This window comes from Fringilla coelebs, assembly GCF_963513975.1.
Source record: "Fringilla coelebs genome assembly, chromosome: 17".
NCBI classification, from domain to species: Eukaryota; Metazoa; Chordata; class Aves; order Passeriformes; family Fringillidae; genus Fringilla; species Fringilla coelebs.
Genome location: NC_140043.1, coordinates 14,921,895 through 14,937,367, shown reverse-complemented (window position 1 = coordinate 14,937,367; position 15,473 = coordinate 14,921,895). Strand labels below are relative to the sequence as shown.

The following is a 15,473-nucleotide window of genomic DNA, read 5'->3' as shown; positions in this document are numbered from 1 at the left end:
GCTCAGATTCCATACAGTTCCTTTGCTATAGATGTTGAATTTTCCTCATCTAAAGCATATATTGTCATGAATCTGGCTGGATGGCTTTGGGCAAAGCAGAAGTGTGTGTGTATGCCAAGGTGGGAGCGCCCTATGCTGGGCACAGTCTGACAGATTCCTTAAAATCCCCCTTCAAAGCTACTGGAAGAAAGGATGAATATTTTTATTGACAGAAATGGGCATTGGATCAAAACCAGAGATTATTTCAGCAATGAGTTTTCCATCACACTTTATCTTGTTGGGCCCATAGAGTGCATTTGCCTGATTTCTCTTTCTCAGCAGGAAAATGTAAAGCAGCCTCATGGGGAAATTGAATCTTGGCAACTTAACTTTCCTTCACTATTCATCATCCAGTGGCAATCCTTTAAAATGACCCCTGGTACACAAAAAATAAATTACTATGTCATCTTTCATGTAGTGGTTGTGGATTCTGTGTGCTTGCACATGCTGAGTATAAACATTGCTGGATGTTTATGGAAAGAAATCTGGGGTTGTACACAGATGTTACTGGAAAGAAAACCCAGGGAGGAGAAGGTGCACATGCACCTCTCCTGTGTCTCCTGGTTTGATTTGCTCCATCGAGTTCCCAGCTGAGGTTTTCTGGTTTTCTCACTCTTGAGAACTTCTTCCTCCCTCTTTGTAAACGAGTGCAAAGTATTTGCAATGCAGTACCCAGTGTATTGTTTTCCTCATTAAATTTAGTTGGCTCTGTTTAGCTCTGCATTTGAAGAAGCAAGATCAAGCATTACATGGGGAAAGAGCACATTTACATGTGCTCTACAGTTTTTGGGAAATAATTTTATCCTTATCTAGAAATGTTTGATGTCACCAAATAGGCACACTGTGTCACAGTTAAATATTGATGTCCTTTGCCAAATTTTTTGCCTCCATAGTTCATTTAGAAATTACAGCAACTCTGTTTGCCCATTCTTTAATTTCTCCTAAAAAGCAGAGGTCTGATCACATGGATGCAAAGGTGGCAGTGTTAATTAACTGCAGATTCAGTACCTTTGTGTTCCTGATAGTTTTACATGGATCAGAAAATAGTGTTAATAAAGCTAACTCAGTGTGACAAGTGTAATTTCACGGCTTAAGGAGGCACTTGTGCAAGTGACAAACCAGAGCAGAATGCCAGAGCCTTCCCAGCTCGGGGTTTGAAATATATCCGTCATTTTGTTTGGAGAGGTTCTGGCACCGGCAGCTTATCGTAACAGGATTAACATATAAATATTATCACAGCCAGCAGGGTGTTTTCAGATGAATATTAACAGCAAATATTATGATTCTGTCTGGGAATAACTAATTAAGCCCATCTGTCAAATATGATTTGAAGTTCTCGTGCCTTGCTTATTACGGGCTGGCGACAGTGTTCCAGATTAATGGTGAAGCAATTAGAAAGTTCTCCCCAGTTCTTCTGATTTCCTTCTCAGGCAGTAATAATTTTGTACCACTCTAAATCCTGACCCAGGAGATGATTAGATGGGTTTACTGCTTGTAGCATCTGCACAGCACTGCTGTTCCCTGTGGAGCATCGATCCCCCACCCCTCTCCTGTCAAGCAGGTGACCAAACAAGCAAAGAAAAAATGGTGTGGGAATGAAAAAGTGATCAGAAATGGACTGGGGAAACCCTCCAACACTGACTGAGTCTGGGAAATGCATCCTAATCTGTGCCGTCCTTCACTTCTGCCCTGGGAGGTGGCTGATTTTATTTTAATGTATTCCTAATGCAATGAGGTGAATGGAACAGGAGTCCTGCATTTCCTGAGTGTTTCCTTGGCTTAGGGCTGTTTCTCACCTCTCAAAATGGGACATCTCTGCTGTGCCAAGGGGATGGAGAGGAGGAACAGCCAGAAGTTAAAGGTCTGGATTCCTTCCCCTGTGTTCCTGTTGGACTGGCACTGAGCCAGCTGGGATGGGCCTGGAAAATCCTTGGGGGGGCTGAAGATGAAGATTTGTTGGGTTTTCCTCCTCTGCAGAACACCACTGGCAGCACTTCCCTCCATCCACAGCTGCTGTGGAGACATTAGGCAAGATGCTCTGGTGTGATAGTAATGGGCATCATGATCCTCTTACAATATTCTATTCATGTTTATATTTTTGGGTAGAAATGTTCGTTATTCCCATTCCATTACTGTGCTCTGTGCCTGTGCCAGGAATGAAGCCACTGATTCAGTCAAATACAAAATAATTACAGACAAAGCTTGGCCATCTCTGAGTAGAACCTTAATGAACATTTCCTGCTTTATCACCAAAAGTATTTCAGTTTTATAATGGATAATTTGCTTGGCAATTTCCTTTCCCTTTTTCTGGAAACGTAACAAGGACAGCATTTGTTTTGATACTTTTCCTCCTCAGTTCTGTAGCACTGAAGGAGTTGCTGGTTTGTGCTGCCTGAAACCAGATGCTGCTGTCAGAGAAACTGATTTTCAGTTTGAACTACAAGTGACTAAATCAGTTTGTGAGAATGTGAACACAGTGAGAGACAGTAACAGGATCTTCTAGGCTATATTCTTCATTTATTCCTGCAGGTCTCATTTGTTCATGGTACTGTATTTCAGTGCTTCATTTTCTTAACACTTTTATAACTGAAGGAATTAACTTGATATTAAATAACAACAGGGGACTGGAAAATGTATGCCAACATTGCCTTTGATTTTTCTACACAATATTTTCTGTGTATTGCATTTATGCCGTTGTCCTTAGTGCCCTGTTTCTCTCATTTTCCTATGCAATTATTAAACATTTTCACATTGTAAATGCAGTGAGCTATTGCCTCAATCTCTTACTTGTTGCACATGCCAGTACATTTGATGGACTCCCAAGAGTGCTGTAGTCCTAAAACACTTCTGAAGCCAACAAGAGCAACAAATTTAACATAAATAACAGCCTAATGGCCACAATAATTACCCTCTGTCTCTTGCTGCTGTTCATCAAAATGCTTCATAAAAGTAGTTTAATGTTTTAGATCACCATTAATTTTTTTCCTTGCTCCCATGTGCTCACATGACTTTGTCACCTAGAAATGCATTATTGCTTGGAAAGAGAAATTCCTACTCTAAAATGAGAGAAAAGGACGTGATGTAGTAAAAAAAAGCCCCTTGTATTTTGTCACATCCCATCCTGTGGGAGTCACGTGAACTTCACTCTGTCACTATGAAATAAAAGCAAGAAAGAGATTGCAGAAATCAGACTTTCAGAATGGGATTTACTCAAGGGTGATGTTTTCAGAGCTGGACAGGCCCAGTGGGGAAGGGCTGGGCTAGGCTGGATGTTTGGGGATTGCATTATTTGTTTATGGGAATTCTAAGCAACAAAACATTTCTCCTATTCATTTTTTAATCCTGGTTTTGTTATTGAGGGAAACAGGAGGGAAGGGAGAAAGGTGATGCTTTTATGTGGTTCCAGAATTGCTTTCTGAGAATAATTATTCAGCCCTAAATGTATCTGTTCACTGAGCATCGCTGGTGCTGATGTAATACATGAGGATATCTATTGCTGGGCAGGCAGAATATGTTCATGTGATTCTGAACCAGCAGGGTTGAACTCCACTTCTGCTTCTGAGACATGTGGGTAAGGATCAGCTGCAAGCATATTTACCCTGGATATTTTCAGAGTTTCATGCTGTGTACACTTTGGGTTTTTCTGTTTCTTTCCTGTGTTATTAGAAACCTCCAGGCTTCCATGAGTTTGTCTGTTGTGATCATGTGAAAGTACTGAACATCTCAGGAGTCATGTTTACATTCCTCTGTTTGAAGGCAATTAGTCACAAACCTCCATTTCTCATTTTAAAGCTTAAATGTGCCCTCAGAGAGAGAACCCCTTGAGATGTTGAGGCAAAATAAATTTGTCTGAACCAAGCCTCAGTGCATTATTATTTTACACGCTGACCCACTTTTTCCATTTTTTTTAAAAAGAAAACTATTTTATTTAGCAAGAAATGGAGAATCATTCTTGAAATCATTCTACAAAATGCCAATACACTAGAAAAGATGTTTATGGTTATTATCTGGGATCAAATCAAAAGGAAAGAGGTGAAATAATAACCAATTATTCGATAAAGGCCTTATTAGCCAACTTTTCCACCTGTTGGTTTGAGACTCGTTCATTTAAAGCACTTCAAAGGCATGGGGATGGCCTTTGGCATCTTGGGGCACTGCTGGCTCTGGCGTTCACGTGGAGCAGGTAACCCAGGGAATTGCAGCTCAAAGGGCACAGATGATTCCCTTTAATCTCAGCTCAATCTCGGGCTCTCCTGGGGGAGCGTGGCTATTCCTGCTCCTTTGGTCTTGAGCAAGATGCTGCTGGGAAAGGTGAGAATCAGCACTGTCTTTTGAAGCTGTTAAAGAAAATCAAATCCCTCATTCAGGGATTATCCCTTTGAAATGCCAGCCTGTCACTTCCATGGTGCCCCAGATGTGCAGATCTCCTGGGACCGGAGTCCCTGGAGCAGGGTTGGGGTCTCTGTGGGAGCTCTGCTGGCTCCCCACACCCCCAGGCAGGGCTGGGGCTCCTGGCTGCCAGCTCTCATTGCATGTGTGCAATGGTGATACCATTCATGAGATGTTGTGTTCCTTTCAGAGGGCTTTGCAGGAGGTCTCATTTATCTTGGCATTCTTATGTTTGGCTCTGCTTTAGTGACAGTGTGTTCCAGGGAAACGAGTCCAGGGAATGGTGACAGACAGTGGGGACTGCAGGCTGGTGTCCTCAGGGCCAGTGGCCACTCCCTGGCAGTCCAGACCTCCAGCACAGCTCTGCAGTCCTCCTCTGGATATCCAGAAACCCTGGGAGGAAATTCTGTGTTCTCTGCACTGTTACAGCTGAAGACAACCTGGAAAAGTGTTCCTTAATTTGAGCTGGAGCAGTTCCACGTTTCCATATGGCAGCATCAGGGTAACCTACCCCAGCTCAGCCAGCTGTGGCCTCAGGGCACTGCTTGGAACAGAGGAATTCTGGCTGCTTGTAAGGAGGATGGATTTCATCTCCTGGCCTAGCTCATCTGAAAGCTTGTCACCCCTTTGTATATCAGATTAAATCTCACTGGGTTTTACTTCACTTATAAAAATAGTCATGGAAGGCAGGGATCCATAGGTACTTCATGTATGGGCTCCCAGATGATACCAAAAAGGAACACAGAGCAGGCACCCAGTATTCCCTGATCATGAACTCAGCTGGAATACAAGAAACGCTGTGCTGGCTTCGGCAGCAGTCACTGTGATGGCTCAGAGGTGGGGCTGTGGATGAACCTGAGGAGTCCTGGGAGGAGTTCTGATGATTCCTGTGCTCCCATAATGAGAGATCCATTTCTGATGCTCTCATGGGAGTAGTCAAGAGTCTCATTTTTGGCATTTCAAGAGGTTCTTGAGACACAGAGCTGTCTGTGCTGTGCTGGTAATCAGGCTTGTTCTCTGTGAGTTACCCATGCATAAAATGTGGATAAAATGAGGTTCTGCAGCACCATGTTCAGCATCAGCAGCTGAAAGGAGCTCTCAGGGACTCTTCTGAAGGTACTGCAGCTCTGCAAGCAATTGATCTGCAAACAATAAATAATGTTGGGGGTTAATCCCCTTTCCTTGAGAGTTCCTGGCATGAAGAACTGGCATCAGATAACTGGAGGGAAACAATCTAAGGTGGAGCAGTTTGCTGACAGAAGTCAGTTACAGAAAAGGCAGGTGATTCATGGATATGCTGGGAATTCTGTGCTCTCCTCGTGGGTGAGGTGCAGGTGTTCTGGGGGTGTTGCTGTCACCTCCATTGCTGAGCAGAGGCCCCTCTTTCTGTCTGGTGTTGAAGCAGCTAAAGATATTTCCAATACTCTGGATAACCTCATTCATATTTAGTGTCTGTATTTTTACCCTGGTATTACCCAGTGTAATAAATATAATTTTAAGCTTGAGAAAGAATTATTTCCCTTAAGAACCTTCAGGATTCATCATCGTTATGCTTGCTCTGTGTTTGTGGTACTTAGCACTGTAGTTCTTAAACCTTTAGTAGCCCAGAGGCTAAAAATAACAATTCCAGTGGGACAAAACCAGTTTGCTTTCTATTACAAAAGAGACAGCAAGTGAATAATCTCCTGTCTATTAAAAATCTAATATTAAATGCAAAAGTGCGTCTTGTGAAAATATCTCTAATACTGCTGTTGATTTTTTTTTTCCCCTTGGAGGAAATCTTGTAAGAAGTAATACTAATTACTGAGAGAGTTGGAAAGTTGAGTGGATGACTTAAAATATGAGCTGAGGCTAAAAATATGCCTGCTGCTCTTGAGACTTGGGAATTCCCATGTTTTGGGTGAAAAAAATCAATCTGTCACAACTAAATCAACACACGACCAAGTGTTGGCCAGAAGGTTAAGGGAATTAAGTAACACAACCTGGCACCCTTCTAAATCACAAAACCAGTCCTAAATAAATTCCAGTTGCTAGCACAAGGCTGAGTTCACTGGGCATTTGCATGATTTTATGGCTTCAGCTCTTCCTGTGCAGATGCATCAGTGGCTCAGTTCTCTGGAATTGTTGCTGGTGTGTCTTACATCTCGTTTTGGAGTTGCTGTCAGCTTCTGTGCCAGTAAAGAATTTGGGTGTTCAGGATGCCTTGTCTTTGTGGGTGTCTCTGAGTCTGACATGGACATGTGTGTGTGTAAAACTGGGCACAGGGCAGGGGGCTGAGCTGTGGGATTCCATGCAGAGCTGGGTGTGCTTCAGAGTGTGTGGGAGTGGGGATTCAGGCTGTACCACCCATGGCAGTGAGTGAGCTGGGAAGGGACCAGTGGCTTGTTGCATGATTCTCTGGCAAAGTGCAGGATTCACTGCAGTGTGTGTTCCCTTTGCTCCTCAGGAGCCCTCAGAGTTCTTCATGTCAGAGGTAGAAATGTGGGTTTGTATCAGTTATACTTGGAAATGGGAGTATTTGCTAGCTCTGCTGCTCTGCCTGGGAGAGTGGCCTAGGCTGGGCACTAGGTTAGACATCAGGGAAAAATTCTTCACTGAAAGAGGGATTGAATTGTCTGCCCAGGTGGGGTCACCATCCCTGGACGTGGTGCTCAGAGCCATGGTTTGGTTGATCAGGTGGTGTCAGGTCATGGGTTAGGCTGATGATCTCAAAGCTCTTTTCCACCCTGGTTAATTCTGCCATTCTCTTATTCAGTGATGAGAAGTCCCAGTCCGTGGGAATGTGGCCCTGGCAGGGGTGCATCTGCTGCTGGCCCCGTTTCCAGGAGCATCCAGAGCAGATCTGAGGCTGTCCCTGGGGGTCTGTGCCAGGGTGGCACTGAGGGATCACCTGCACTTATGCAAATGTGCTCATGTTATTCTTAGTTCCGGGGGTTACCTGAAGCTAATATTCAAATGTGCAATTAGCTGAATGGATGGCTGCTATCTGCAGTGATGCTTGAGATAAATTTTCCCTGGCATGTTGCAGGAATGCCTGCCTGCCTTTTTCTCGGCTTTAGCTGAAATCCTTGAAAATCCCTTCAGTGTTGACAAGATACTGTCTTTTCTAGAAGTCTTTTTCCCGTGACCCAGAGCCACACGCTCCTTCAGCAAATCCTTGGTCACAGGATGAGCAGAGTCCTTGAAATCAGGACTGGAACAGGGTCTTTCACTGGGAGCTTGTGAAGTGCTGAGTGGAACTTCTTCATTTCAGTTTATTATTAGACTCTTCCATTAATCTCATACTGGAGAGAAAATAATTAGCTTGAATAATTTTCAATCCAAATAATCTATTCCTGAGTGGCAAATATTGTACCTGGAAACAGATCGATTATGAAGTGTTTCCTCTGAGATGCATTTTCCTGTTAATTGTTGAAGCAATTAATTTTCTTACAAACACTTGCAGGTTTTTGTGTGAAGTAGTGAAGGCAAGGAAAACAGCAGGCCTGGAAGAGAACAAAAGATGCCTATGAAAAATGAGCACAGAATGAATAACTAGGATGTATGTGGAGTACATTATCTGTGTTGTCCATACATTATGCACTTGTCAGCATCCATAGCGGAGGAGCTTTCAGCAGCTGCAGAAATCAGGAGATGCTGGAGTGAATCTTTGATGCATATTCATGAGGAACAGTCTCACATGAGCACATGGGACTTGTTCCACAGGACCATGGGCACTGAGGAGTTTGGCAGACAAGCTCTGACAAGTCTGGGTGTGACACGTGTTTTAAAATAACATCTCCCTCGTGTCCTAGATCCACAGTTTGGAAAAATTTGGGTAGGTTTTTATAGGGAAAACAAAGTTCTGTTTTGCATTTTGGATGCCAAACCCAAAATTTATCCAAACCGTGTCCCTTGCCAGTCTTTGAGTGTTTGCTCAGAAGCATAAGAAACTTCATCATGTTCTTCTATTTTTGAGGGTTGATTTCCAATTCCAAACGTCTGTTAATATAAACAGGCAAGGCTGTTCTCCTAATTTCCACTGCACATGGCAAAATGGCTACAATAGAACTCGGTTTTCCCAAAAGCTAGATACACTTCTGACATGGGAATTTATATCTTTCATTCTATAGCTTCATTTCTTTGCCAGGTTGTCAACTACTGAACAGAGGATGGTGCAACAAATAATTTTGAATTGACTTAATTCTTTTCATAGCTTTCAAATCTTTTCATAGCTTTCAAATGTTATATTCTCATGATCTCAGCAATATGTTTTATGTTAGAGATGCATTTACACATTCAGTGCATACCTATTGTCTATATTGCAATTCGTTTTAGGTTCTGATAGATTGAATCACGTTTGATTTTATGCACATTCAATACCAAGAAGGCTGAGGAATAGAGGGGGTTTATGGGTTTATTCTGCATTTGTTTTCTATATTTGAGTAAGATAAACCTCTGACTTAGTCCATAAGAGTCTCAACGAGAATTACAATGTCTTGATGAAAAATTACTATTTGTTCGAAAATCAAGACTTTGTTCTCATAAAGGACATGAAAATAAATCTTGTTTGCAGTGGCTCTCAGCAGCAAAGGATCAGGAATTTAGCTGTCTCCAGAGTTTTGGGATAAATGACAGTTTTAGAAATGCAGCCTTATGATCAAATCTCTGAGATGGTGGGAATCAGCAGTTGTTTTGTAAAAGCTGTATTTTTGCTCTTTACTTTAGGTGTGTGGATTTAGCACTCTCATCATTCTTATGTAATTCTCTAGGAAAATATCTCTTGTGCAGTGGTTTAAGGGATTAATCTTGTTTATGAAAAGAAATGCTTCTTCTGCTTCTTGGATAAACCACAAATAAAGATTTTACTCTTCAGTTGTAATCAGGACTTGTAAAAACACCCAGAAGTCCTAATGAACTGCTAATGATCACTGAGGTGCTTCCAGGAGAAACCCAGAAACTGCAGAGTTTAATTGTATGGAAATGCACAATTAGCAGGCAGGTGAAAGCTCCCAGGTAGGAGAATTGCTGTCAGGCACAGCCCCGTGACCTGCTGGGGTGGAGATGATGCTCTCATCCCCCTTTCTCTTCAGAGACTGAATATTTAATTTTCCATTACAAAAAAGATGTAGTAAATGGAACTTTCTAACTTTTAGTGGAAAAGGAAGAGTTGTGCCAGGGGCAGAACAGGGAAAGCAAATATTTAGATGTAGTCTAGAAGGAACAACAGGATGTATATGTATGGAGATGCAATGCAAACACAAGGAGAAGTAAATGACAGCACTTCATTTGTACCCCCAGCCTGGTTTCAATGCTGTCATGTAGGGTAACAGGGCTGCTTTGAAGCGGCCCATCCCCAGGAACAAGCAATATCAGCACTGTGTTTACACATCTGGCTGTGGGGCAGCCTTCCTAAATAGCAGTTTTCGTGGCAAGCTGGCAGTTCCTCAGGTGCTGTGGTTTTTCAGAGCATAAATCTGTATTTAGATCCATCAGAAAAGGAGCATTTTTGATCTGTGCCTGTGCAGAAGTCTCCTGTTCTAAAATTAGAAAGTCAATTTGTCTGTTAAGCCAGGGGAAGAAGCAGCTCGACATGCCCTCTGAAATTAGCAATGGAACAAGCTGTATTGAACTCATCTGTAGCTTTACACTGCAGGGCAGTGGCTGCATCCAAGACAGACAATATTTCTCCAGGCTGTCACAGCTATTTGACAAGGAAAGGAGGAGGGGAAGCAGGCAGTTGCTTTAGTCTGATCTCTAAGTGAAATAACCAGCTGAACTTTTAAAATCATCCAGAAGATTAAAGGACACTTCAAACAGTCTGGTGTGTCAATTTATTCTGCTGAATATCTTTCCTTAATTGTCACAAAACGAAGACATTAAAGTTAACAGAGTCATGTGCTCTGTTGAAAGGTGCTGTTGCTTTAGAGAAAGGTGTTACTGGGAGGAGAAGTGCAGAGGGACGTCTTTCATGTAGTACAGAGCTAGGAGAAAAAAGGAAATAAGGCAACAATTTGAATGCATTTGATTTTCTACAGATAGTACTTGGAAAGGATTCACGTTGTTGTAGGTATGCAAGAATCTGTCTCTCCAGGCACAGTGAAGGGAGTGTCCTTGCAAAGGCTGCTCTGCCAGCTCTTGGGCAGGTGAGAAGGCACTGGCCATAAACAGCTTCAATCCCCACAGTCTCCCACAAAACTTCAGCCTGGAGAGGCTCAGGGACTTGCAAAACTCCAGAAGCTTTCAGGGAAAAAATGTGATGTAGTTGCAAAGAAGTGCACACAGCTTTTGCTGCTTCCCCCCCAAAGGCCTGGGTAGAAATATGAAGGAAATTTGTGCAGCAGCATATCAGGCTTTGAGAATGATTTCCATGACTAATAATTCAAATTAAGTTACATACATGTATGTGATATTAGGCGATTGCAATTTCAATATATTGTAGATTAAATTCACCTAATATTTGTGCTGTGCGAGCCACATCTCAGGGAATGTGCATAAAGATGTCAAGTCAATTTCTCAAGCTTTTTTCTCCCACAATATGAGATTTTTTTTCCATTAGCTCTTAATTTACATATTGTTTCTGCGCTCTGTGGATATTGCTTTCTTTTTTGTTTATACGTCAACAATATTCATGTTTTCTATTTTTAACATTATAATATTCCTCCTATTTCAGAGAGGTGTCAACAGGCAAGTGGATATATTCGAGTGCTGCGGTGTGTTGTGCAGATCTCTGGCTAATAATAGGTGTAGGATGGTTTATTTCAAAGGAGAGAACTTATGCTTATTTCTGTCATAAATACAGCCAGCAGTACTACACACGTGCTAGCTCCAGAATACATTTGTTATTTTTAATGAAGGAAATAAAGCACGTAACTAGCTAGGTCAGTTTTTCATTAATTTCATTGGGTTTTTTCCTTTGGAGAAAAAAAGGGGATTTTAGCTAGGTTTTGAGAGCAAATGAGTCTCATGCTGCCTGTGCATGAGTGCCTTAGATTTGACAGCAGCAAAGCTGACTCGGAGATGGGCATTTCTTACCTGTGTCAGGAAAATACACAGAGTAGAGGAAAAACATAATAGAGAGTCTCCAGGCAGCTGAATTCTTATCAGTAGGCAATTATGGAAAAATCTTAAATAAGAGCTTGTAGTTTTTTGGACTCGAGAGCCAATCAAGCTTGAGACAGAGTTCTGTAGGGAAGTGGCTTTTTCTTGCTGCACCCTCATGGAGCCTCTTCTTTCCCGTGCTTAAGTAATTGCCAGAAAATCTTGGCTCTGTAGTGCAGACCTGGCTTTGGGGCTTAATTATCAACATGTGGAACTGGGGAGGAGCTGGAAGGTGTGCTCTGGAAAGGTGAACTCTGTGTAGGAGCTCCCTTCCACTGGGGTGGGTGCAGGGAGGGCACTTCCAGGGCTCTTGTCCCAAGGTCAGTGCCAGGCCAGGTGTGTTTGCAGGGCTGGGTGCCCCTGAGGAGAGCACCAGTGCTGTGGTTAATGCTGCCAGTCCAAGGGCTGGACCCACCTGAGCTTGGGCAGGAGCTGCAGGTGCCTCCTGAGCTGGGGAACATCTGCTCATCTGAGCGGCTGCTCTGTGCAGCTGCCCTCTGTACCCTCTCCTCTTTTCCATATGCTGGGCTAGGACAAGCAGGGGGATCCCAGCCTCTCTCTGGGGCGAGGAGCATCCTTGCCACCCCTCCATCAGGGAATCTCTGCTCTTCCATCTGTTCTCCTGGAGGCTGGACAGTGCATTAAATGCTGCTGGGGTCTGACAGCTGGGCTGGGTTCTGCCTCCCTGCAGCAGAAAGGACTTGGTGAGGCAGCAGGAGCCCTGAGAGGTGAATTCTGTGTGAGCTCTGCAGGTCCCCCTGGCCTGGGATGAACGGAGCAGTGCTCACCTTGAGCAGCACACAGCAACCAAGCAGGAGGCACACCTTGCCTCCTCTGCTCCCCTCCCAAACCCAAAACACAAGCTCTCTCAATAGGAATGGGTCTTAGCAGGGAACATGGAAGTCAGAATCTTCAAGGTTAAAAAGTTCTGTCTAACCTTTCCTATTATTGCTCAGAACAATTTTTTTTTTTGAAGTTAATAAACCACGTGCATTCACCTCATATGGCTGTTTCCCTCCCCAAACAAATTGTTTTTATTGCCAAAACTACAAATTCGGGCATTGTGATCGATACCGTCGTTTTATGAGCTGTCAGGAAAGGGACTTGAAGATGCAGCTTTGCTTGATTGTGTAGGAATAAAGATTGATCAGCCCTGTTGCTGCTCCTGTATAGATCCTGGGCTGATTCCCATCCAGTGTACAAAGCAGAGCCCATCCCCTCATCCCTCTTCAGAATCACATAGTCGATAGCTTTTCCTCTGTGCTTCTCTGCAAGCTCCTCAAAGTACAGCCCCAGTTATTGTCTGAAGAAGGGCACAGAGGAGGAACATATTTTGGTGTTGGGGGGTCTCTCCCTCATAGGAAAATGTGATTTGAATTCCAAACTTGGTTCATTTCACAGAAGGTACTGAGCCAAGCCTGTCTGCTTGCACTCCTCCATGTTTTCTGTGATTGTTTTTGGGTGGAGGGAAGAGTGCAAGATGAGAACAGTGGGCTGCTGGGTCTGGAGGGGCACTGAGGGACTGCAGTGTCACACACTGCTCCAGAGGGAAATGCAGTCTCTGCTGTCAGGGCTTGCTGAATAGAATTATTTCCAGTGGAAAAAAAGGGGTAACAGACTTGTGTGTGGTGCAGCTTGTACAGTGCACACAAGCTGGACCTTTGTTAGACCCCAGGTTTGTTAGGAATCGATTCCCAGCTGCAGGTTTGTGCAGGATTCACATTCCCAGCTGCAGGTTTGTGCAGGATTCACATTCCCAGCTGCAGGTTTGTGCAGGCCATGGGCTCCTGTGAATCCAGCTGGGTCCCAGAAGGGCGCAGTGCCCATCCCAGGTGGCTGCCAGGCAGGGGCAGGACAGGGCATGGGCTCCTGTGAATCCAGCTGGGTCCCAGGAGGGCTCAGTGCCCACCCCAGGGGCAGGAGAGGGCAGGGGCTCCCGTGACTCCAGCTCCAGCAGCAGCATGTGTTCTGTGCCCTCGGGCAGGGGATGACCTGCTCCTGGTTTGGGTTTCACAGAAGAGGGGACATCAGTGCCTGGGTGCTGACTCTGGGGGATGCTGTTAAATGCATGCCCCGTGTCTGTGAAAGCTTTGAACGTTTTGGCTAGGGGCTTATACAAACAAATCCAGAGACAGAGTGGCCATCATCCTGTGGCAAGTCCTGCTCTTACTTAAGTGCTGGGTTCCACTGGATCTTCTCTTGAGTTTGTACCTTTGCTTTTATGGTCTTACCAGGAGCCCTCTATGGACTCTCCCTGTCCGAGGTTCACTGCCCTAGAATCCCAGTGAAATGGAGTGGAAAGCCCATGAAAATTTCACTGCATTTGCACTCAAGTGACATATGGCCATGGTGTTAATTTAAAAAAAAAAAAAAAAAAAAAGAAAAAAGTGATGGTCCTGTAGTCTCCATGGAGACTGAGCATGCTGGAAGAGGTGGGAGTATAAAATATTTTCAATTTTAGGTTGAAAGGCAGAGATCAAAAGTTGTTCTGGTTAAAATGCTGGTGGGTGTCAACATGCCCAGTTGAATGATAAGGAATTTTGCACAAATGCTTTGCAAAATGTTTTGAAAATGAGATTTTAAAGCAGGTTTCCTGTAGTATTTTTAGTGGGTTTCTGGAATAGATCTGGATGTGTACTGTCTGTGCCTTTGTCAAACTCCTACCAGAGTGCATGAGCCAGGAAGTAAAATACCCATCCTGGCAACAAGGAATCCTTGTTTTACAAGGTACCATTCCAATTCTTTTAGAGGATCATAAAAAGTAAATGAAAGAACACCCAGCAGAAGTGGAGACATTCCATGTGATTAAGTTGTCTGGCTGTCAAAGAAGCCAAAAAAAAAAAAAAGCTTTCCCAAGCTTGCTTTGGGGAGAAAAGAGCAAGAAAACCACATGAGAAGTGTTCAGCAAAGGAGCCAATAATCCTGTTTGTTGGTAGCTGGTGAATTTGCTTCAGTGCTGTTCCTCAGGCACTTGGAGAGCAGGAAAGCATTGCTGGGAAAGTGTTACTGGGGGAAAATCACCTTGCTGGCTAAATGCAAAGTGGACAGCAGCAAAGGATGCATTTTGCAACCTTTTGTTCCCAGGTGACCATAGAAATAGCTTTGCTGACATCCAGAGCCCAGGGTTTGTGAGCTGCATTGAAAAATCACTAATTCAATGGCTTGCATCTTAAATGCCCGCGGGCAGGGTGGGACTGACAGGTGCAGGGACAGACAATTTGCCTCTGCAGGATGATTTCCATGGGGAAGGCAGTTTAAAAAAGCAGAACTGGCAATTCTGGCTGTTTGCACAGAGTGCAGATCTGGCTGTTCTTGGTGCTTCAGCTGAGGAAAGTTTATTGAGTCCTCAGTGGCTGACAGTGGCTGGTACTTGTTTATTTAAATTTTTTACAGGTATGGATCTGTTGTTAAAGCCAAGGATGGATTTAGCAGCCGGGGGGGGGAAGAGGAGCAGAATTGGGAGGGGAAGGAGGATGAGGGTTTGTGCAGCCCGTTCCTCCTGCTGCTGGTGTCCCTTGCTGCCTTTGGAGCCCTCATTTACTGAACTCACCCAGGGCAGTTGGGCAGCTGAAGCTTCTCTCGGCTTTTGGGGGCTGAATGGGAATTCCTTGAACAAGGATTATGAGTGAATCTCTTTATTTTGGGATGCAGTTTTGCCAGTGATATAACCACAACAAGATTTCTTGATTAAAATACTTCTTGAGCATTATTGAAAGAAAGATTAAAAGGCCCTGCCCTCTTTCTCCCTTTAGATCAGAGCTGAGCAAATACATAATTTAGGGAAGACAGGAAGGAAAAAACCACGCATGAAATGCAAAATTATATTCAGTTCTGTACCACTGTCTGCCTTGGAATTGGCTTCCTCTGTCAGTAAACAACTGAACAGATGGAAAAGGTCTGAAACAAAGGGAAAGCATTGCCTAACAAGAATGCTTGGTGCTTGTTACCTGGAGAGAGTGCTTGAG

At 43.8% G+C, this 15,473-nt stretch overlaps 1 protein-coding gene across 1 annotated transcript in view; it reads left to right on the top strand.

The window, feature by feature from the left end:
- The window catches only part of TMEM132D (transmembrane protein 132D), a gene marked incomplete at both ends in the record, with an annotated part of 185,095 nt that overhangs the window by 73,925 nt on the left and 95,697 nt on the right, over positions 1–15,473 (top strand). The window lies entirely within an intron of this gene.